This window comes from Rhinopithecus bieti, unplaced genomic scaffold (assembly GCF_001698545.2).
Source record: "Rhinopithecus bieti isolate Rb0 unplaced genomic scaffold, ASM169854v2 scaffold_2439, whole genome shotgun sequence".
In the NCBI taxonomy this organism is placed as follows: domain Eukaryota; kingdom Metazoa; phylum Chordata; class Mammalia; order Primates; family Cercopithecidae; genus Rhinopithecus; species Rhinopithecus bieti.
In genome coordinates this window covers 4,066,131-4,091,477 of record NW_016804232.1, presented here as the reverse complement: position 1 = coordinate 4,091,477, position 25,347 = coordinate 4,066,131, and positions in this window count along the sequence as shown.

Genomic DNA, 25,347 nt, shown 5'->3' with positions numbered 1-25,347 from the left:
TACTTTTCTTTCCCAATTGTGTTGGCTAGTAACTCCACTAAAAGTTTGAACAGGTGTGGTAAGAGTAAACAACCTTGCTTTGTTTACAATCTTAAAATAAAAGCATTCATTCTTTCATTCATACATAATCAGGAATATCAGCTACAAGTTTGTCCTACATGTCTTTCATCAGGTTATAGAAGTTCTTGTTCATTCTCAATTTCCTGAGAGTTTTATCATGGCTCTTGAATTCTGCCTTTTATGAATTCATTGAGATGATTATATGTTTTTCTTCCTTACAGTCAGGTAATGTGGTGAATTATACTTCTTAGTTTTCTAATATTAAACCAATCTTGCACATCAGAGATTGCCAGCCTTTTGCTTAACCTGAAAGTCCTATCCTTTGTTCCCAGGGAGACAGCATTCATATTAGTTATAAACACATAACCAGTTGTTATTAGTTATGATTAGTTATGACACAGACTTCAAGGTTCATTTATTCATTCCTTCAACAAGTATTTATGGAGACCTGCTATTCTCCTGTATTGGGTAACTAAGGAAATCTATGCTTGGCTTTCTCATAAGACAGTCTTGGCTCTACCAGTTTTTACCTACATGACCTTCAGCAAGTCATGTAACTCATCAATGACTCATTTTTTAAAATCTGAATTTAAAAATTTCAGACAGAAATAATAATTCCACTTGCCTTTCCCACAGGGCTCATTTTCTCCCTCCTTTCAGTCCTACTTCATGGCTTCCTCTCACAGAAGGCTTCCCTTATCACTCCATGAAGTCATAGCCCTCTGCTCAGCCCCTTACTCCCTATTTGCCCCACCCAATTTTTTTATGACACTTCATTTGAATGAACTTTTTGAGCCCTTCCAGTGCAATTTAAGCTCCAAAAGTTCAAAGTTGTCTTCTGCCTTGACCACTAGTTTTGCAAAACCTAGAATTATGGCTGATATGGAGATATGATCAAATTGTCTGTTGAATGAAGACTAAACTAAATGAGATTGTACAGGTAAAGCATGTAAACACTGTCTAGCCCAAGGTAGATATTCATTCAAATTAAGTCTTATTATAAACACATATTCTTCATTGGACTTTCTCGTACATGTTCCTATCATGACTCATCAGGTCCCAGGAGATGGCTACACTCAAACAGTGTATTTGAGGAGAGACATAAATGGATTCTTTACAAAAGGTAATCTAACAAGGGAAGATGATGCCCCTGGGACTAATAACAATAGGGAGCACTTACCTGTTAGGTCTAAGGGGTAAGGAGAGGTTTCTCTGCATGTAGGTAATGCAGAAGTGGCTGTAGCTGGAGGAGAAGGTTATTTCACAGGCACTGCAGCTTTGGTGGAGGAACGCTGCACAGAGGAGATGAGTACCCCAATACCATTGTTCTCCAACCATTGGCTGATCCCAGAAGCCAGAGGGCAGGGGAACCCCAGGAAGGCACCCCACAAAAACCTCTCAGGGAACAGAGAAGAGTGGAAGAGAGGAGAACATGGAAATGGTCTAGCTCCCATAACACACAAACCAAAAGTTTAAGGTTAAATTCTCAACATGCAGGAAACTTTACAAAGTGCTACCCTTCTAAGCAACCTCCCAGAACGATCTTTTTGTTCAATCCTTTCCCTTCCTGATCTACAAGCATCAGAAGAGTTGCCTGGCTCCTGGAATGTATGGTTGGATGAAGGTGCCTTATACCTTTAAGATTCTGTGAAGAGCACAGTCACGTGGAGTGGGGTAGTGCTCCTGGGCAATTTCCTGATTCAGTTCTCCTGATCCGCATCTCTTGCCATGCAAAATGAAAGATAGCTCTTAGCCCAGCAGCCTCCTACGTTCATGCTGAGGTACAGTATGTCTGTGCATTGTTAAGCAGCTGCCACAGTTTCCCCCAGAGGTTGCTACATTTCAGAGCTGGATGAGGTAATGGGGATATTTAGCCCAAGTTAAGCTTGTAAAAGTGCTTTGGGAATCTTTGGAATGAAAAGAACCATGCATACCCAAAGAGTTCGTTATTAATTACACGATGTATGCCCAGAGTTGGAAAAAGATCTTCGTTTGGGTGTCTCCCACTATTAAAATTACTACTTTTGCATGGACAAGATTAATCTGAGAACTGAAATGTAGTAAAATAAACTTCAGGCAATGATTAATAGTGGAAAACTTCAGATCATTTCCCTACCTATAAGATGGGAGTACTGATGATTATTACATCATCAAGACTGGGGAGGGTGTAATGGCAATAACGTGTATGAATTAATTTATAAGAAGTCCTTTTGAGGTGTCAGATAATCTTCTTGGAATGGTAGCTTCATTACAAGAGTTCTTGTAATGCAAGGCTGGTCACGGAGCCATCCCTGTCTGGATCCCAAACAAAATGCAACTTCTCCCCCTGTCTGGGCTATATCTTGGAATACAGCCAGGCATGACTCAATTAATTGAGTAGACTGAGGAACTTGAAGACAGTGGGACTGAGGAGGGGCCAAGACCTTAAAACCAGCCCTTCCCTCCTGGGGTGGGACAGGTGGTAGGCAGCTTGACCCAGCTGCTGATGCTTGGAGGAAGTCCAGGCCAACAGGCAGAGTTTAATAGCCAAGAGAGATGCAAGAGAACAGGCCAGTAGTCAATTTAAGACGGTCTAACAAGAAGTGTCCTCATGGGGCAGAACAGCAGAAGAAAAAAACTTAGGAATGGCAGATACATGGATGTCCAAGCAGGTAAGAGCCACAGTGGATATCCTTCAGCAAGGACTATGGCTATCAACATGGGACTCAAGCTCAGAGTTTTACTCTACAGAAGGAATATTAGCACTTGCCAGCCAGGGACTGGAATAAGAGGCAAAAAGTCGATTGGAAAAGATATGATTCAGCAAACGGGCCCAAGCCAGAGGTAATTCATGATTCCAGAATTTCTATATAAAAAATATTTGGGGAAGGAAGTATGGGTGGCAGGGCAAGACTGAAACCATGCTGATACAGAACTTTGCCTATGGTCGATAACAGTTTTTTATGTAAAAGAATGCAGTAGTGGTTGGGCGCAGTGGCTCACGCCTGTAATCCCAGCACTTTGGGAGGCTGAGGGGGGCAGATCACGAGGTCAGGAGATCGAGACCATCCTGGCTAACACAGTGAAACCCCATCTCTACTAAAAAAAAAAAAAAAAAACTTCAAAAATTAGCCAGGCGAGGTGGTGGGCACCTGCAGTGCCAGCTACTCAGGAGGCTGAGGCAGAAGAATGGCGTGAATCCAGGAGGCAGAGCTTACAGTGAGCCGAGATTGTATTGTGCCACTGCACTCCAGCCTGGGTGACAGAGTGAGACTCCATCTAAAAATAATAATAATAATGAAGAGTGCAGTAGTTATGGAAGAAAGGGGACTAACACCCTTCTCACATACACACAAATACACACACTCAGGCAACCTTCACACACCACTATTATTGGCTCCAAACTAGCCATCAGAATTGAAGTCCAAAATTAGAGCAGACAAGCAGGCAGCAAGATTATGGTCAATATCTCAGCCTAGTCCACGCAACCAAGCTCCAGGTGGTGCCTAAAAGGCCTATCCTAATCAATGCACATGCTCCTTGACTTATTTTGGGATTATGTTATGATAACCTATCATACATTGAAAATAACCTACTGAACGTCATAGCTTAGCCTAGCCTACCTTAAATGTACTCAGAGTACTTACATTAGCTTACAGTGGGTAAAATCACCTAACACGAAGCCTATTTTATAATAAAGTGTTGACTGTCTCATGCAATTTATTAAATACTAAGGGTGAAAAATAGAACAGTTGTGCAGGATCTAAAAGGACAGTTTCTACTGAATGCATATTGCTTTTGCACCATTGTAAAGTCAAACCACTATAAGTTGAACCATTGTAAGTCTGGGACCATCTACATGCTCTTTGTATTTCTGAAGTTCACTCCTGAATGGCCTTTTTCATTCACGTGTATGATACAAATGAAAGTCTTATAGAATTATCATCTTTCCAGCATGTCCTGAGGCACGGTGCCATGAATATGGTAAGTGGTCAATAAATATCTGAAATTATATACTTGAACAGAACAATGCATTCAAGGCTCTTCACATCCAATATATCCCATCAACCTTCTATCTTTATCACTTTCCCCGGTAATCAATGCCAAATGGTTTTTGGCCTGAGGACGTTTCTTGAACCCCGTTCAGTCTAATGTTGTTGGTTTGGAGTTTTGGGGTTTTCTTTTTCCAGAGTTCCTAGCAAAACACTTTTGACCTCAGTGTCTCTTTTCACAGGTTGAATCAGTTATCTGCACAAGCATTTTGGCTGAGGGTTCAAACACTGAGCCTCATGAAGTTGGAAAACACCAGCTCCTGCTTTGGAGCTGGTCTAATGTTACAGTGTACATTGGCATGTTTATCTCCTACAGAATTTTACTGAGCTCCAATAAGACACTTCCAGGACATTCCTAAACCATGGACTGTGCCCATGCACCAAGATTACCTGTAGAGCTGGCGATAAATAGAGGTGTCAGAGTCTCACATTTGGAGACTTGATTCTGTAGACTTCAGGCTGTGTCTGAGCACTGTAAGGTGATTCTTATGAACCAGAGGTAGGAATGCAGTCAAATTCCAGGTGACAGCCATTTAGAAATGAAGATTTCTGAAAGCTCCAACAAACTGTATTTCTTCCGATGAAACAAAGAAGAGAATCCAAATCCAGAGAACATGTCCCTCCCATGGTATTATGTTCCATATCAAAATTGTGTAGCCTTTCACACCATTGCATGTTCTCAGAGATTTTCCCTCTCAGTGTTTGAAATCCCAGTGACTGGGATGTGATTAATATCTGTTGCTGGCTTGGCAGAGGCCCTCCTTAACAGCAGCCCTAAACAAGAAGGCTCTGGCCCCGTGTTGTGTGCAATTTCAGGGATCTATCCTGAGTGTCAGCTGAATTCATCTTGACCTTAGAACAGATGTTTCCACTTAATTTTTCAGAGCCATAGATGGTAATCAACTTACAGCAAGTCTTTGACTCAAATACATCCACCTGGCTTTCCAAAGCAAACCCAGCAGCATTTTAGCAAATCTCTGGACCAAAAACTGAGAAAAGCGAGAAATTGAATGTTTTGTAAATGCCAGTCATTGTAGGTACACAGAAAGAAAACTTGATTTAGATTACAAAGATTGCACGATACAGTCTGTAATCAAGGACCTTAGAGGCCAAACAGGATTCGCACATCAGGATCCGCTCAGGACATCAAGCTAAGACACTCGGAGAGAGTGTTCTCAGATTTTAATGTGCATACAAACCACCTGCAGCCTCCTTCGAATACAGATTCTAATTCGGTGGAGAGCCTGAGACTCTGCATTTCTAAAAGCATCCCAGATAACCCTGATGCTGCAGGTCCAAAGGCCATGTTTTTGGGTAGCAAGATCCTGTGCTGCCATGGGCCGCTGAGCTGAACTCTATAGATGAATTATCAGCTCTGGTCAGAGCAGGGCTGCACCAGAGGCCATAAGGACTTTAAGGCACAAGAGAAACTTGACCCTCATCAGGTCATCCGGGGGACACTGACCTCTTAACCACTGAGATGCGAAGTAATTTTATATCCTCTCTCCCTCTCTGATGAGACCCCCAAACAACTTCTCTTGTAGAGTCTGGGGTGATTTGCAGTTGTGATTAAGTGAAGGTGATGCTGAGATGATTCCAAGTGAGGAATAAAAATGATGTCTGTTTCTTATGCAATGTTTAATTTACACTCTCCCAGTTGGTTTGTTGGGTTGAGGAAGCAGAGTTTGGAATCAGCAACATAGTCCTGTCACGCTTTTTACATTCAAATGAAATTAGATTGTAGTAGGAACTGGGTGAGTATTCAGCTCCGTGTCTCTGTCATATTCTGTACTCAGATCCACTTGTGACAAAGGGTGTGTGTTTTCAAGGGGGCTGCCTCAGGTTAGGACAGCTGCCTGTGTTCACAAGCCCAGACAGGGCTTAAACCTATGACTGGGATGCATGCGATCCAGCCACGGTAAAGCAGAGCCATTGAATAGAAGTGACTGACAGGGAGAACCAATTCGGTTGATGCAGGGCCTCAAATCCCTGGGCTGAAAACCTGGTGTTTAACACTTCCCAAATATGACACACGACTGCTCAACCCATTTCTGAAAATGCGGAACCATGGCAGTGGGGTTTATATGCCTACTTGGGCCTTTCCCTCCTCCTGCTCTGATAATACGCAGACTATGTTATCCCCCTTACCATGGTATTTTTTAAAAACAGTCAACATTTAATACATATTTGTTCAGCAGCTTTTCACTGTCATCATAAAGAGGAAAATTATTCTTTCCCAAAACCTCACTAGGATTTATAAATGGAATCTGTGATTTATCAGAATCAAGCCAGTAGAACAGACCACGTGGCCCATCCCCCGTGGTATGGGCATGATTAATACTTAAACACCCCAGATAATGAAGACGTTTTAGGATATTTTTAATGAGTATTAGAGAAAAGAATTCTCTAACCTTCTTAAAGAATATCCCTTAAAGTTAAAAGCATTCAGAGTAAGGAAATTCTTCTGCCACCTGACTGCATTTCTTCGTACTAAGAGCTTAAAAAGAAAAAAGGAAACAAAAGGTCGCAATCCAGCTACCATGAATCCCCCTCCCAGCATCACACCTTTTAGTGCATATCTTTCTTAGCATATTCCCTTGTGGTCCTAGAACAAAATGACAAAACTACCACTAGGCTCACTAGTGAGCAAAGTCACCAAGTTCCTGGTACTAACAATTTTCAGGCATTCCTTTTGACCAATATAAATGTGGTTTTAAAAATTCTATATGTATACATTGAAAATATAGGCTTGCATATTCAAAGATATAGAACTGTGCTTCCTAATATGCCAACCACCAGCATCATGTAGCTTTTTGGATATAAATCTAATTGCAATTGCATTATGTTAACAGTTCAATTCTTCAATTACACTAGCCACATTTCAAGAGTTCAATAGTTACAAACGGCTAGTACAAATTAGCATAGCTACAGAACATTTTCATCATTGCAGAGAGTTCTGTTGGATGATATTGATCTAAAAGGATATAACCCAGATTAATAGTAGTAGCTGTCACTAGAAATTGAGATCAAAGGGTGGTAGAAAGGGAGTTACTGGTTTTTTTTAGTTTGTGTTTCTTCAATTTTTTTTTCTTTTTCAGAGTGTGATTTACTTTTTTTTTTTTTTTTTTTTTTTAACATGAAAGCCATGGAAAACCTGAAGTATTGGCTGGAAATCTTTTAACTAAGTCTATTTTGAGGACACAAGTGGTCAATGTGTACTGTTAGTATACATGCATTTAGAAGTCAAGTTATGAAACATTTAATTAAAATACTACAAAATTCATTCACATGAGCACTGTTCCATAATCAAAGCAAAATAATTCTGTTTTTTTCACATTTATACATAAAGGAATGGAAAAACATGAACTTCAAAATTACATCTCCAAGTCGACTTAAGTTTAGCTGAATTTAATAAAGACATGTTGAGCTTCTATGGTGGTCAGGCCCTATGTTAGGTACTGGAGGAAAAGGATAAACATAACCCTCCAGGAGCTTATAGTCTAGTAGGAAGACAGGTCTATGAACAGATTATTCCAAGCCAGAGAGGCAGGTGTGATGAAAGAGCTGTGTTTAGCAATTGGTTTGGGAATTCAAGAAGGTCCACTAGCCCAGCTCTGAAGATCAGAAAAGTCATAGTTCAACTCACTTAGAAAAGAATGAGTACATCTTAATCAGGTAAAGAAGGAATACGAGGAGATTGAAGAATATGCTTGGAAAACAAGAGCAAAAGCAGCTTAAACCAGAAGGGAGGTTGTGCTGTCCCCAGAGGGGGGCCAGTGGAACAAGCCACACCTCAGCTGATGGACTAATTTTCTATGTGACTTGGGAAAGGGATGGGTGCTGCACTCTTATAGGAAACAGCAAGAGCTGTCATGTGAGACAGCCCTGGCCTGAATCCTGGCTCCTTTGCTTCCCAGTGAATTGAATATGTAAGCCACCTCACATATGCCAGCTCCCTTTCTCTCGGAGCAGAATGTCTAACGATACCCACCTGGCAGGATGGGGTGAGGATTGAAGGAGCTATGGTATAGTAAGCCCAGAACACTGCTGCTCCTGATGCCCTTCAAGGCTCTATCACTTTTCTTCTTTATCACAACTATATTATTTAATAAAGTGTTACTATCAACACTATCAACAGCTGCCTGATACTGAGCACTTACTGAGTTCATTGTCCCTGTGCCAAGGACAATTGCAGTACCCATTTCCGGCCACCTAGCAAACCCCTGAAATAAGCATTATTTTCCCATTTTGTAGAAGAGAAAGCAGAGGTGTGGAAAGGTGAAGTATCTTTCTCAAGATCCCATGGGCAACTGGAAGCTCAGAACTTGACCAAGGCTGCAAAGCTGCAAGGCTGTCTGGCAACCTCTATCCTCTGTGTTTCTCCAAATGGAGCAAATGAGAATCTTTGTGATGTGGCTGCTGATCCACATTTCAGCAGAGATTTTGGGAAAAATTTGAACAAGGAAGAATTATCATTCACAGTCTCAGTCTGTTGAAGGCCTGCACACAGGACTCTGTTTTGAAAGAGCACAAAGATTTTTTTAATAATATGCCCATGCAGCTTTATTCTTTCCTAATTCCAAAGAGCGACCTGATTCAGGCAGACTCCTGCTCAAACCTTCCAGCCTCTAGGGGCTCTAGGTGGCTGCAATGTGACTCTAGGAAACCAGTTCCAGACTGAAGACTCCAGTCAGTCAAATGCTGATCAAGGAATAATTTAAATCATCATCATTTAAATGATAACTGCAAGCAGTGGCTCCATTCAATCGTAGCCAACACACGCACATATTTGAACGTCCAATGCCCAGCCTCAGGCACTGACCCAGGCCAGGTATGGCCAAGTCAAAGAGTTGATGCGCTCTGGACCCACAAGATCTACAGCCAAAGAGTAAGGACGGTGCTCCTCAAGTTCAAGCACCAGTCTGTGCATAACATCTGAATCAGTAAGACAGGGCTCAGGTTGAGCTAAAATACACACTGCCCATCCCCATCCCCACCCTGCTCCTGGGCTGCCCTTCCCTGTCACCTCCCTGAGGCCCGCTGCTTCTGGCCAGTTCCTTGTTTGGAGAGAGAACAGAAGGAGCCACAAACTGGGAAATACATTTTTAATCAGTTACCAGACTCCTTTGAACTTCAACATGAGTACCCTTAAGGTGTGCTTCAAATTTAGAGTGGAAGTTGACCAGAGAAGTCATCTGAAATAATCCAAACCAGAATGGCAGTGGCAAAATTCACGAGTTGCATCGGCCAGGCCCCTGAGCCCCATCTTGCTGACTCAGAGATTATGCACAGACTGGTGCTTGAACTTGAGGAGTACCATCCTTACTCTTTGGTTTGCCCTGTAATCTGGTTACAGAGGTGGGCCCTCCCACTGGATCCCTATTGGGACCAACATAGTTCTGGGACCCCAAACCCAGTGGGTTTCTCATCTGCAAGCATGAAATTCTGATTACCATTCTTAATATTACTATTTATTATTTGCATTCCTGTGCTAAACAATTAATCTGTGCCAGAAAGCAATGTCCTAAGCACTTTACCAATAGTACCTCATTTAGCCTTCACAAAAACCTTGGAAGGTTAGGTTTCTTTATCTGTCACTGCAGAAATTAGGAGACTGAGGCTCAGAGAAGTTAAACTGCCCCAGGACACACAGTGGTGAGAGGTGGGACAGGGATTACTAAGGACATGTTGGGATTATTAGGAATAAGGGCTGGAAAGCAGAAACCTGGCTTTAGAAGAAAGGATGTTAATTACTTTTAAGTGACATCTGTGCAATTAGCCTGTATGCTGAACTGATCTTAATTTCCTCTGGGCCACAAATCTCCCATCAGGAAAATGGGACTCATTGCTCTGCCCAATAAAGACTGCCTCACTAATTAATTGACTCATCTATATCCCCTAGGTGCTAGGTTCCGACTCTTAATTGTGAAGCACTTAAATCTATCTGCTCCACATTTCAAAAAACACTTTACAAAAGGCAAAAGGCACACAGGCAGTGTGGCGTGCCTGCACACATGGGTTAAAATGCAATGTCTGTTTAATGAGCATTTTCCAAGTCAGGCAGTGTGCTGGATAGTCTGGAAGCCAAATTTAAGCAAATGATGGAGAAGCTGAAGAGAACGCATCTCTTTAGAACAAACAAGGAGATCTTTTTCTAATTGCTTATTTATCACAGACTTTATCTCAGTCTACTAACAAGTAAAAAGGAAAAGGTGGCAACCGAGTTAGCCTTGTCCGTCTACAACTTTAGCCGGCATGTGCTTCTAATGAAGCCAAGCCTTTCTGCTCACAGAATGTTCTATCACCTCCCCTAATTGAAAAGTAATAAAAACGTCGCAGACAGTGTCAATTACCCATTGAAGGGTCTCTTTCCTACTAACTTTTTAAGACATCAAGTGGTTCTGGAAAATACTCCAGGCTGCTTCCCCACTTCCCACTCCCGTAATATTTCTTTCAGAAGTGACGAGAAGAGACAGCGTCCCTTGTTGGTGTCGGGTCATTAAGTATCTGTCGGAAAATATGACTTAGTTGGATCCAGACATTCAACCACAGAATGGGGGGAAAAAATCCAAATAACTGCAAAAAGTGAGTGTTGGTTAATTACGATCTGAGGTCAATAAAGTCATCTGATGGCAGATTTAGGAGAACTCATTAGAGAGTGGAATTCAATTGTGGAGAACTGCAAGCTGCTACAGCTCTGAAACCAGCACATTTCATTAGGGTCTTCAAATGGGAAGAGAGAAATACCTCCAGGGCAGGAGTTCTCCCCCTTCTCTGCAGCCTCACAGTGGAAGATCTGTAAAGCATTTGCAGCAGTAGTAAGTAAAGAATAAGATATCCAGGTGTCCCACAGAAGCCACTTCTTTTGCGTTTTTCAGAAAGAAATCACAGAAACTCTCAGCTTACTTTTTAAAAAGCCAGACAAACTTAAGAGCCATAAGGATTTCACTGGACACAGCAGCCATAGCCTTCTGCTCAGCTGGCCTCAGGCATATTAAAGTCGTAAGCTCCAGAGGCTAAGTTGTAGGACCATTTTGAACATGGCTATTAATAGGAACTTGAGTAGTGTTCAGCTGCAAGCGATGACTGTGAAAACTCCCAGTGAACCATACAGAATATATTTGTTTAAGTGTGGAATTAGCTCTGCCTGACCTGAAACTTAAGTCTCCTGAAGTAAAGCTATAAAATAGGTAATGTTTACCTGCAGTTTGTTGTTGTTGTTGTTGTTTTAACTTTAAGTTCTAGGATACATGTGCAGAATGTGCAGGTTTGTTACATAAGTATACATGAGTCATGGTGGTTTGCTGCACTATCAACCTGTCATCTAGGTTTTAAGCCCTGCATGCACTAGGTATGTGTCTTAATGCTGTCCCTCCCCATGCCCCCTGCTCCCCAACAGACCCCAGTGTGTGATGTCCCTCTCCCTGTGTCCCTGTGTTTTCATCCTTCAACTCCCACTTATAAGTGAAACATGCGGTATTTGGTTTTGTGTTCCTGTGTTAGTTTGTTGAGAATGATGGTTTCCAGTTTCATCCATGTCCCTGCAAAAGACATGAACTCATTCTTTTTTATGGCTACATAGTATTCCATGGTGTGCCCCATACCTGTAGTTTCTTACAGGCAGAATACTTCCCTTTTGAGGACCCTCTGTCCCCTGCTCCCCATTTGTCCTCATTGCTTAGGACATGCTCCTCAGTCTCTTAACACTTACCCAACAATCTCTTACATATCAAGCACCTATTTGTGACACCTTGCTAGGACAGGGTTTGCTAATATTGTTGGAAAAATTAAAAATGAACATATGACATCATCCTATTCTTTTGGAGGCATTGCCTAAAAGAAAAGTGCTCACCACATGAAGACATAAGAAGAAGACAGTCATCTACAAGTCAAATTAACCCTGCCCTGATACCTTGATGCCAGACTGCCAGCCTCCAGAACTGTAGGAAAATAAATTTCTGTTGCTTCTTTTTTTAAAAAAATGTCTTGTTCTTCTCATTTATCAGACAAGCAGACAAGGTGATTTGATGTGAGGTTCACAAAATATGACCACTGTACACATACCCAGATACCCATACTAAAAAAAAAAAAAACACAACCACAAAAGCTAAACACAAAATAGCATGAAATGAGAGCATCTCTTAAAACAATCAGACTCAGAAAAAGGATAAGGAAGAAGGCTGTAAATTATACTGGTAAATTTGTACCGTGGGACTTGTTTACATCGGTGCATTTTTATTGTTCAAGCCCTAGAAACCAAGTTTTCTCTGTCTTAAAACATTGAAAGGAAGAACTGGAATCTCATTCTTTCTCTGAATGTATTACCTTCCCTTATAGGCAAGAGTCTTACAAATCAATATGAAATGGACGGGCCCCAAAATGAAAAAGAAAATGGGCAAGGGCAATTCAAAAAAGAAGAAATATATGCAGATGTCCAAAACACATTAAAAGAGAGAAAAATTCAACTTTCTTAATACTCAGTATAAATGAAACAACCGTAAGTTGTTATTTGTCATCTGTTGTTAATGTACCACACTGGTGAGAGCTGGTGTAAAGGGGACTGCAGTTTGCTGTTTAGTTGAGGTGTAAACTGTTACAATCTTTTTGTGGAGCAATTTTCTAATTAGTAATCAGAAAAATGTTCATCGTTTGAGGCCTGGTAGTTCTCTTTTCAAGAATGTTTACTTAGGAAATAAGCTGAGATGCATTTGAGGCTCCGAGCACAAAAACATTCATCACCCGCTGCCCCTACCCGCGTCCCCGTCCCTGTGGCGTGGCTGGGTTAGGGTTAGGTTTCGGGTTAGGTGGCTGGGCTGTGGGTAAGCCCCATTGCAATAGCTTCCCCCGAGAGCAGCTCACACTTTTCAAACAGGATGAAGGATTCCAGATGTTCTCCTGACCTCCTGATGGTCTAACCTCATGTCCAGCCCTTGCTCCTTTAACCTAAGGGCTATTAGCGGGGTTCCATCTGTGTCTCTGCACTCACTTTGTCTGCACACTGCCCCTCTTCCACTTAGGGTGAGTCATGAGTTCGCCTTTTCTTTCAATTCATTCTCATCTAACAGAAATTGTTGGAGATTCGGTGTGCAGGTTTCAGCTTTCCCAAGTGTCAGCACTGGAGCAGTTTTTTCTCTTATTTTTATACCTATCGGTCATTTTAATGGCGATCTGGAAGGAGAGGAATTAGACACTTGTGCTGACATCACATTCTTACCCAGAAGTCCTAGGTTGCTTTTCTAAAACAAAGGAAAATCAGAGGCAGAGAAAGGCAAGGAGTAAGGCAGGAGGGAGAGGGCCCAGGGGAGGGAAAGATCTGTTTGTGAAGCTCCCCTCCGTAATTGTAGATAACTCCCTGCAAGTTTGTCTTCTAGTGTGAATTATTTTAAACAGTGTGCCGTTTTCCTGGGTCTTAATAAATGAGGATTTGGTGGGAAGGGAATTGGGGTTAGGAAGGAAAATTACTGTAAAATAGCAGACTTCTGTGGGGAGAAGAAATTTAAGTGTGATACTATAGTACAGGAATGGGCCTGCCCCGTCTAAAGACTTCCAGAATCTGCAGTCGACATAACTGGTGTCCTGAGAAGCCAAAAGGGAGTGAAGAGCACCAAAAAGTAGAATAGGAGGAAAAGTCTAATTGATTTTGTCCTCTGTGCAATTTTGCCTACAAATCTGGTGACAGCAACTGCCTTCTTTGCAATCCCTGAATCAAAGCTTTACCTTGATGAATTGCACTGAGATGTTTGGCTACACAAAAACCATTTCCACATAAAGTGTTTAATTTAGCTGGCTATTTCAAAAGTGAGTACCAAATAGTCACATGCTTTCAAAGTCATGCGTGGATTTGACAAAACACAACCACAGTTTTTTAGTGCCAGTGTTGGTATCACGAAACCCTTTGGAATATACTGAACCGTGTGGTGGTAGTAACTGTATTAATATTCATCTGAGAGCGACAGCTCTCTCCTCTTCTCTGTCTTCAATGTGGCATATATTTGATATTCTCCAGGTACTCTTTGATTCTATACAGCACATCATAGTGAAGACATCCATACAGACATGGAAAATTCAGGGTTTTTCTGCTATTATTTTTGAATCACTGATAATCCTCACAAAATTGTCATTCAGTTCAACAAAATTTCTTGTTATAACATTCATAAGATGAGTGTGTGTGTCTGGTGTGTCTGCATGTGTGTATGTGTGCGTAAGAAATGTTTCTCAAAACCAGGCTAATTGTAATTGGGAAATGCTTAAGGAAAAAATGAAAGCTGATCAAGGAAATTTTGGTGATGTTTAACAGCTGTTTTGTGGGTACGTATCTGTTATATTTTTAGACCACAATTAAATGTGATTTTAATAGTCATTTGGTATTTAAATAATATACTATGATTGTCATATGGAATTTTAATTAAATGCACATTTTCTTCTAAAATATGAAGTGTTACCACTGCGAAAAGACCTTTTCTCTCTTAAGAACATATTTAAAAGTAATGTTCTCTGTGATTCAGTAAAGAAAAAACTCTTTTACAGTATTATTTATTCTTCTACATTATTCCAGCATTCGATGAATCTTGAGGGAATGAAAGCAACAATTTTAAACTGAGTAAATGTTCCCCTAATCTCCTAATGAGGATAATGAAAACAGCACACAGAAGGATATGTTTAAGATAAAATACGCTTCAAGTGCATAGCATCTAAGAAGCAGCAGTGACTCCCATTCTGTCTCTATTCTGGGCATTTCCTGCATGCCATGTTTGTGAGGCAGTCTCATTTCATTTATTTACCTTTGTTCTCATTTTCTTTAGGAAACTTTATATCTCATACTCTCTGCCCCTCCTCCAGCACGCAAAGGCTGAGAACTTAGATCTTAGTTGAAAGAGAGCTTGTATTAATCCATAAAACTTTGCAAATCACCATTCATTCTTTCCACAGACTTTGGGGAATTTCAATGTTTTGGTGCTCACTCAAGTGGCATTTTAAAGACCTCTTTGCCTGCTATCATTTTATAACATTGTTTTTAAAGCATCCTTTCTCTAGTGTTTTCCTTGTATGACCTCTGCTGCCTGTTCACTTATTCTGACCTGTGCTCTCCAAGTGTCTCCTTGTGACCACAAACTAGGACAGGCCCAGGAGGGAAGGATTGCTGTTCACAAGCCAAAACCCTCATACACTCCATGGTGTTTGAAAATTAAAACGAAAACCTAAAATGTGCAGCCCTGCCCCTTCATTCCACCGCAACAGCTCTGGCAGCTGCTTTCTCTTTCTGTCTCTGTTTGCTTTTCATCTTCCTGAGAGTCCAGAAGCCTCCCCATCAGAAGGGTGTTAACAGCATTTCAGCCCATTTCACGGTGAAGGATAGTTTGTCATCTAAGTGGGGAGTACAGGACAACTTATGGTTATTTTTTAAAGCCAACTGTTAGCATAATAAGGGGGAAATCATTGAACCTCTAGTTGTAATGAAAATGCCAACAAGTTTCTCTCAAATATATTTAAACTTTAAAAGCCATCAGAAGGTCACCTCGGTTTCTAATATTACTGGACACCATTTTCTAATGATAAAAAAAGTGTATTTTCTAAGGGTTGTGGGAAATTGCATAAAATACAATTGATTGATTTTTTTTTTTTTTTTTTTTTTTTTTTTTTTTTTTTTTTTTGTCCTCAAGTTTTAACCCCCTTAGGGAGAAAGTACATAGACTGAAGAGAATTTGACAGAACGAAGGCTCAATCACGTGCTTTGTACCAGACCCTGTGTAGGTGATCTCAGTGCAAACATCCAGTTGGAATCGTGAATGACAGCAAAACCCTCTGCTGGAGCTGGGAGCAGAGAGGGAATTACGACGGGGAGGCAACAGGAAACATTACTTGGTCAGGAAGGATTCCCTGAGTCTCAGGTCAGGTGAGAGAATGTCTCTTCCCTATGGCCTAAGGAGTTCAACACAGGCTGAGCTGAGAGAAAAACAAGCTGGTGTCTGTAAAGCAAGAAAGGGTTGCCCATTGAACCAGCAAATGGAGGGGGCATAGCAGATATCACAGGGTGGGGTGGGCAACCAAGCGGCAGAAAGCCAAGGAGACAAGGTCATGCAATCGAGTGCCAGAGCTCTCCAGAAGGGAAGCTAGAGCCCTTATGATGCCCTCCAGGCTACTGCCATGGCCACCAGGGCTGAGGGCCAGGGCAGACTTGGAGGGTAGGGTCTAGGAGGTAGTGGCGAGCACAGAAAGCTGGGTGGGAAGGTATCTCTGGACCTGCAAGGACCACAGAACCATATCTGGGACATGGGCAGATGGGCATAGAGGCAAAAGAAAGTGAAATAGATCCTGTATATTTCTCTACTGCTTAAATGGTTATAAAGGGGATGCTTTACACTATAAGTATGTCTATAAAGGGGATGAAAAGTGTGTGGAATGAAATATAATATGCCTTCCTTCTTAGCCCTTAGTGAACATTAACAATAAACTATAGAACTCTCATAACAGAGTTTAAGAATTCTTTTTAACACAGCCGACTAAATCACAAGCAACTGATAAGAGATGGCACCCAAGTTAAACCAATTTGCCATCTCTGCTTCCTCTGTTCTTTGATGTTTAGGAAAATAGCCCATGCATCCTTACCACTTCCAGTTAGTGGCTACCTGTGAGTGAGACAGTCACCCTGTGCTGAAGCATTTCCAAGACTCAGAACTCACTCCTTCCTAATTATCTTACTATCATTTATGCCTTGGGGTTGTTTACATCTCCTGTCTCTGTCTGCTGGAAATACTATACAACCCTCTGCCACTGCATGGCTCTTCTTCAATCCACACCCAGTGGCAGCACTGGCAGTTTGAAATTAGCCAGGGTATAAATACCCTGAAATAGGGAAACACTATAAATCAGGACTTTCTCCCCCACCTGACCCTCAAGAGAGCCAATTATTAAACATTTACCAATATGTCACTAGAGACGGTAGCACTTTGAGGCATGGAAAAAGTTGAAGAAGTAGAAGCCAGACATTTGAAAAGATACTGTCTGAGGGGAGGAGTGCAGTAAGACTTTTTGAGAGGATTGGCATTTATGTGCTCATCTCTGAGTGCTCTATGGGCACATCAGCATCATTTGCAGGGTCAGTGAAAGGGTAAATTGTCAATGCTTCCAAAAGCACCATTAATCTTACCAAATGAAGAAATAAATGCATCTCAAATGATGAATTTTTCTGTAAACTGTCATGGAGAACCCTTGAGGTGATTCTCACAGGAGATATGAATACAGTACAGGTGGCCAGGAAAGGAAAAAAGTCATATAAATCAACATGCAGGAACTACAAGAAAAAAAGAGGAGTGGAGGTACTACCCATGATATTAAAAAGAGGTCCGCGGAAGATTTCAAAAGTAAGTTTTTTAGAACAAATATTAACGCAAATGAAAAAATCAAAGCCATGACATCACTCTTTTTTATAAACAATGCTTAATAGGTTAGGACAGTGGATTTCAATTGTGTCTCCTATATAATTGGGAATCTAGATAAGATACTAAGAAAGGGATCAAGCTGACAGAAGACCGGTTTCCGCTACCCCTCACCAGGGCAACTAATTTTTCTTGTTTCACATTTAGTTTTCTAATAAGATTCTATTTGAAGAAAGGCTACCTCTGCTTTCAAAATGTGGGGAAAATAATAAAAGAACGATTGGTCTATCTCTTTAATTGAAATATAAGTTCATAATCAGTCATTACAAGAATACCACCAAGCATTATCATTGAAAATACATTGAAGAATTTATTTTAAACATAATAATTCTGAATTACCTACCTATTCATGAAATCTTGAAAACTGTTATGCTTCATGTATAGATATTTGTAAGAGACATTAAAACACATAATCAGTTTAATATTTTTTTTGCCATCTACTTATAATATTTGTTGACATTTTTTTTTTTTTTTAGCAGAAATCAGGTGTGAAAGGTTGAACAAGCAGAATATATAGGATCCTCTACAATTTGAGTCTACGGGTTCGGTTGAGGGTGATATGATTGGACTAGCATTCTGAAAATGCACCCTGATTTAAAGTGGAGAACGTGGAAATTTGAAAAAGCTGTGAGTGGACATAGGAAGATTAGTTAGGAGACTATTAAAACAGTCTGGATTTACTATGGTAGTGAGGTAGAGATGTATAAAAGCGGATAAAAGAGATGCCTGGGAAGTAACATGAACAAGTAGTTTAAAAAGAGGGGAAGTTTAAAGAATGGTTCTTGGGTTTCTACACTATGCAACTGAATGAAGGACTGATTTTTGCAGTTGAGATAGGGAATTCTGAAAGATGGTGAGTGGAAAAGAGGTAGATAATGAATCCAAATGGAATGTACTGTTGTTGAGATATCTTTGAGGTATCCAAAGAAGATTTCAGGTAAGCAATTGGGTAGTATGCCTCCAGAGCTCAGAACGAGATATGATTATCATGGCATATTCATATTTACATACCTTAATTCACCCATTTAAAGTGTACCATTTAATGGTTTACTTTACATTGATAGAATTGTGTAACCATTACCACAGTCAATTTTAAAACATTTTCATTACCACAAAAAGAAACCCTTTACCTATTAACAATCACCCTTTACCTATTAACCAATTTATCCTGCACCCCATCCCTAGGTATTACTAATCTACCTTCTATTTCTATGGATGTGCACATTCTGAACCTTTCATATAAATAGAATAACATATTATGTGGCCTTTTGTGTCTGCCTTTTTTTACTCAGCATGTTTTCAAGAGTCATCCATGTTGTAGCATACTTCCTTCTTTGTTATAACTGAATAATATTCCATTGGAACATTAGATATACTAGATCTACCATATTGTGTTTATCCATTCATTAGGTGATAGATATTTGAGTTGTTTCCACTTTGGGGCCATTACAAATAAGCTGACATAAGCATTCATGAACAAGTTTTTGTGTGTACATATGTGTCTATTTCTCTTCATGATATAGTTAGGACTGCACTTTCTAGGTTAATGGCAAGTCCATGTTTAGCATTTCAAGAAACTGCCAAACTGTACTCCATAGCAGTTAAACCATCTTACTTCTCATTAACTGTGTGTAAGGGTTCCAATTTTACTACATCCATGCCAATACATGTTATTGTCCATTTAAAAAAGTATAGCTACACTAGTGAGTGTGAAGTGCTATCTCATTGTGGTTTTTCATTTGCATTTTCCTAATAATTAAATATGTTAAACATATTTCCATGTTCTTATTGGCCAATTGCATGTCTTCCATGGAGAAATCTCCATTCAATTTTTTCCCATTTTTATATTGAATTATTTGTATTTTTATTGTAAACATTCTTTACATAGTCTGAATACATGCCCCTTTTTCAGATATATAATTTACAAATATGTTTCTCATTCTCTGTGTTCTTTTCACCGTGATAGTATCCATTGATGTACAACATTTTTTAGTTTTGATGAAGTCAAATTTTTTTTTCTTTGGTTGTTCTGCTTTTGGAATCATATCTAGAAAAAAAAATTGCATAATCCAGGGTCACAGAGATTCACACCTGTGTTTTCTTAAGAATTTTATAGTTTTTGTTCTTATATTTAGGTCTTTGATCAATTTTGAATTAATTTTTATATATGATGTGCAGTAACAATTTAACTTTTTTTTTGCATATGACTATCCAGTTGCCCAGCACTATTTGTTGAAAAGACTGTTGGACAGTTTTTTCCCCCATTAAATTATGTTAGTACCCTTAAAGTAAACCAATTGACCATAAATATAAGATCTTTGTTTCTTGATTTTTAATCCTATTTCATTGTTCTATAAATCCATTCTTATGCCAGGACCACACTCTCTTCTTACGAAGCTATCATGGCTTAGTAGTAAAATGTGAAGACAGGAAGTGTGCGTCTTCTGTGTTCCTTTTGAAGACTGTTTTAACTATCCTGGGTTCCCTATATTTCTCTATGAAGTTTGGAATCAGCTATTAATGTCTGCAAAAAAAGGCAACTGGATTTTTATAGGGAATTCATTGACTTTGCATATAAATCTGGGAAATATTACCATCTTAACAATATTAAATATTCCATGAACATGAAATGCCTTTCTATTAAGTCTTATTTAATTTCTTTCAACAATGTTTTATGGTTTACAGTGTGCAAGCCTGCATTTCTTTTGTTAAATTAATTACTAATTATTTTATCCTTTTTGATGCTATTTTAATGAATTTTAAATTGCATTTTGGATTGTCCATTGATAGTGTATAGAAATATAATTTATTTCAACATTTAGATCTTGTATCCTGCAACATTGCTGAGCTTATTTATTAACTAGCTCTAATAGTTGTGTAATGGATTCCTTAAGATTTTCTTTATAAAAAGATAACATAGTCTGAAAATGGAAGCATTTTTACTACTTCATTTCTGTGTGAATGCATTTTTTTCTTTGCTTAATTACCTTGGCTAGAAATTCCAGTACAACACTGAGTGAAAATGATAAGAGCAGATATCCTTGTCATTTTCCTCCCCTTCATTTTGAAGGATAGTTTTGCTGCATATAGAATTCTTAGTTAGCAGTCTTTTTCTTTCAACACTAAATACATCATTCCATTGCTTCTGGCCTCCATGATTTTTGGTAAGAAATCAGCTATTAATTTTATTAAGGCTTCCTTGTACATAATGCTTCTCTCTTGCTGCTTTTAAGATTCTTTCTTTGTCTCTTGCCTTTGACAGTTTATGATGTGTCTGGCTGCAGATCTCTGATTTAGTCCTACCTGGAGTTAAATGAAATTCTTGGCTATGTAGGTTAATGTTTTTCATCAAATTTAGTAAGATTGGGGCCATTATTTCTTTACTTATTATTTTTGCCCCTTTTCCTATACCCTCTCCTTTTGGGACTCACATTGTGCATATATTGGGACTCTTTATAGTGTCCTGCAGCCCTCCGGGGTTTTTTTCCTTCATTCTTTTGTTTTTCTTCAGACAGCATCAGGTCAATGCCTGCTTTCAGATTTGCTGATTCTTTTCTCCATCTGTTCAAATATACTGTTGAGACCCTCTAGTGAATTTTTTATTTTCATTATTTTACCTTTCAACTGCAGATTATTTTTAATTCTTTTTTTATCATTTCTAAATTTTATTGATATTCTCTATGTGGTGAGACATCATTCTTATACTTTCCTTTAGTTCTTTAGATACGGTTAACTTTAGTTCTTTGAACATATTTTAAATAACTGATTTAAAGTCTTTGTTGGCCAGGTACAGTGTAATTCCAGCACTTTGGGGGTCCAAGGCAGGAGGATCACTTGAGGCCATCAGTTCATGACAGGCCTGGGAAATATAGCAAGACCTCATCTCTACCAAAAAATATTTTTTTAATTAAAAAATTAGCAGATATAGTGGTATGTGTTTATACTCCCAGGAGGCTGAGGCTGCAGTGAGCCATGATTGCACCGCTGTACTCCAGCCTGGGTGACAAAGTGAGACCCAGTCTCTAAAAAATAAAAAATAAATAAATAATAAGGTCTTTGTCAAGTAAGCCCAATGTCTAGGATTCCTTGAGGAATTAATTGGTTGTATTGACTGTTTTAGTTTTCTTGTATATGAGCCATATTTTTTCTTTCCATTTCACAGTTTTTGTTGGAAAAAAATGGACATTTTAAATCAGAAAATCAGATCTTTCTTCCTCTCCAGGGTTTGTTGCTGTCTCTATTGCTGTTTATTGTTGTTGGTTTTGCTCTCCTGTTTTCTGGTAAATTCCCTGAACTAATTCTGTAAATTCTGCATTCTTTCTCAGTATGCTACCGAAATCTCTGCTTGGTTGGTTTAGTGGTTAGATAGTCATTGGAAAGAGGATTTTCCTAAATGCCTGGAACTAATAAGTCTCCCAGTCTTTGTCAAAGACCTCTGTATGTATGTTGGAGTAAGCCTTCATTACTTGGCTAGGCAGTTTAGAATTGTGCCTTAGCTTTCACTTCCTGCTTGGCAGAACCTGAAGGTTAGCCAGAGGTCAGAACTTAGAGTTTTTTCAGATATTTTCAGATGATGCACACAGCCCTACACATGCATGTGACTTTCTAAATTCCCAAGAATATGTCACAACTTTTTAAAACTTCATGTAGAATTCACTACCCAGTCTTTCCCTTTAAATTTTCTGAATAGCTTGTTGCTTACCTCAAATATCTCCACCTCAGGTAGCTCTGAGGATAAACAATTGCTATTCATTGTTTTCAACAAATGTCCCCATAGAAAAGGTTATTCTAGTGGGTGAGCTCTAAGTCAGGTCAAGAGAAGACAAGCTGTAAAAGTGGGGTTTCCAGGGAACTATCATACAGGTCAAATAATGATACTGCTGTGAAATGGAGCTTTGAAAGATCCCTAACACTTTTCTGACCACTCCAGTATCTACTAGACTGCTGGTTTTCCAGTGGTTTTATGTTTGTTTGTTTGCTTGCTTGCTTGCTTGCTTGCTTGCTTGCTTGCTTGCTTTGAGATGGAGTCTTGCTCTGTTGTCAGGCTGGAGTGCAGTGGCTCAATCTCAGCTTACTGCAACCTCTGACTTCCTGGCTCGAGTGATTCTCCTGCCTCAACCTCCCAAGTAGCTGGGATTACAAGCACACACCACCACACCCAGCTAATTTTTTTTATTTTTAGTAGAGACGAGGTTTCTCCATGTTGGCCAGATGGTCTCAAACTCCTGACCTCGTGATCTGCCCACCTTGGCCTCCCAAAGTGCTGGGATTACAGGTGTGAGCCACTGCACCCAGCCCCAGTGTTTTGAAAAAGTTAATTTTGACCATTTTTTCCAGTGTTCTCATTGCCTTTATGGAAAAGAGGCTTTTCAGATGTTTTCTTCCACCATTTTCATGACAACCACAAGGTCATTCTTAAATCATGAAGTCCTTTGGGCATATTTGCTCTAAAAATAGAATATTTTGGCTGGGCACAATGACTCACACCTGTAATCCCAGCACTTTGGGAGGCTGAGGCCGGTGAATCATGAGGTCAAGAGTTTGAGACCAGCCTGACCAATGTGGTGAAACTCCGTCTCTACTGAAAATACAAAAATTAGCCTGACATGGGGGTGTGCGTCTATAATCCCAGCTACTCAGGAGGCTGAGGCAAGAGAATCACTTGAACCTGGGAGGCAGAGGTTGCAGTGAACTGAGATTGCGCCATTGCACTCCAGCCTGAGCACCAGATGGAGACTCCATCTCAAAAAGCAAACAAACAAACAAAACACAATATTTTTTCATAGACTTGTGAAACATTGCTCTTTGAGCCTGGGCACGGTGGCTCATGCCTGTAATCCCTGCATTTTGGGAGGCCAAGGCAGGTGGATCACTTGAGGCCAGGATTTCGAGACCAGCCTGGCAGACATGATGAAACTCTGTCTCTACTAAAAATACGAAAAAAAAAAAAAAAAAGAAAAAAGTAGCCAGGCATTGTGGTGGGTGCCTGTAATCCCAGCTACTCAGGAAGCTGAGGCATGATAATCATTTGAACCCGAGAGGCAGAGGTGGCAGGGAGCCAAGACTGCACCACTGCACTCCAAGCTAGGTGAGAGAGTGAGACTCCATCTCAAAAGAAAAAAAAAGGAAGAAAGGAAGGAAGGAAGGAAGGGGAGGAAAGAGAGAGAGAGAAAGAGAGAGAAAGAATAAAGAAAGAAAGAAGAAAGAAAGAAAGAAAAAGAAAGAAAGAAAGAAAAAAGAAAAAAGAAGAAAAGAGAAAGGAAGAGGAAGGAGGAAGGAAGGAAGGAAGAGAAGAAAAAGAAAGAAAGAAGAAGAAAGAAAGAAAGAAGAAAAAAAAAGAAGAAGAAAAGAAAGAAAGAAAAAGAAAAAAGAAGAAGAAAGAAAAAAGAAAAGAAAGAGAAGAGAGGAATGGGAGGTAGGGAGGGAGAGAAAGAAGGAAGGGAGGGAGGGAGGGAGGAAGGAAGGAAGGAAGGAAGGAAGGAAGGAGAAAGATTTCTCTTTGATTATATGTAGCACACTATCATGTTTGTTGAATACCTGAAAACTTAAATGCCTTTTAATGGACTTTATATTGGCAGGTCTTCCTGTGGTCCCCTTTGGGTTTAGAGAGCACATTTCTATGTTTATAATCTTAAAATGGACCTGATTCATTATGACTTCTCAAATATTTTGTGAGATTAATAGTAATAAGTAAGAATCTAATTTCAATATTAATTTGTTATTCAGAAATTATAAATACCAAATGTAAAAGGAGAAGAGAATCAGATAATAGAGATGTTAATTATAATTAATTAATAGTTGGGCCCTTTGTAGATAAGCTTGATCCAGATTATTTTATTTGCCACACCCAAGGTCCAAGATCCAGTGGACTTTTGTTGTCATCTTTGTTTTCTTTATAACATCAAATCTGCTATATAAAATGTAGAATTTGATCTTGACTTTTAATCAGGTTTTTCACTTAATAACACTAATATTGGTTTGATTAATTAATTTATTTGTTGGTATTATTTTACCCTCACAAAACTTCTCTGGGATGATTTTACTTTCATTCTGTGAAAGCATATTTTACCCTTTTTTTCTGTGTTGAACACTAATTAGTAAGATGCACTTGTAAAATGGTAATTTTAAAATATAATATTAAGTTTGCTATGAAAATCTCATATATGGAACATTATAGCTTTCTTTAAAAAGAAGATATATGAAACACCTACTTTAAAGCCTTCCTACCTAAAAGGCCAATCTTTCTAGGGCTTGAATTTCTCATTCATTTGGTAGCTTAGAGTCCCAGGGTTAAGGCATGGTGATACATGGAGAGAGAACCCCACTCTGGGAAGAGAAGAGCAACAGCATGTCCTGTCTCCTTCAGGCCAGGCCTTGTGCCAGGTTATCTCACTAATCCTCACAAGTACACAGCCTAGGTTGGTATTCTTAATGCTGTTTTCAAATAGGGACACTATTGCTCAAAAAGTTGTATAAACTTGGAAAAGTTCAGTAAATGGTGGATGTAAGATAAGAACCAGGAATTTTTGACTTCATAGTCTTCAAAAACATCACACATATTTCAACATTAATCTGCAAAACCCATGAAGAGGGTAAAGAGGTGTCTACACTTGTTGAGGCCCCGTTATGCCACATATTAGACAGTATTTGACATTATGTCAGTCCATCTTATCGACAACATTGTGAGGAATCAGAAATATAAAGAAGTTAAGTAATTTGATAAAATCACCCTTCTAGCAAATGTCTGGCACATAGAAGATGATTAATATCTATTTATTAAGGAGATAAATGAAAGTAGGAGAGGCTGATTTTAGTTCAAT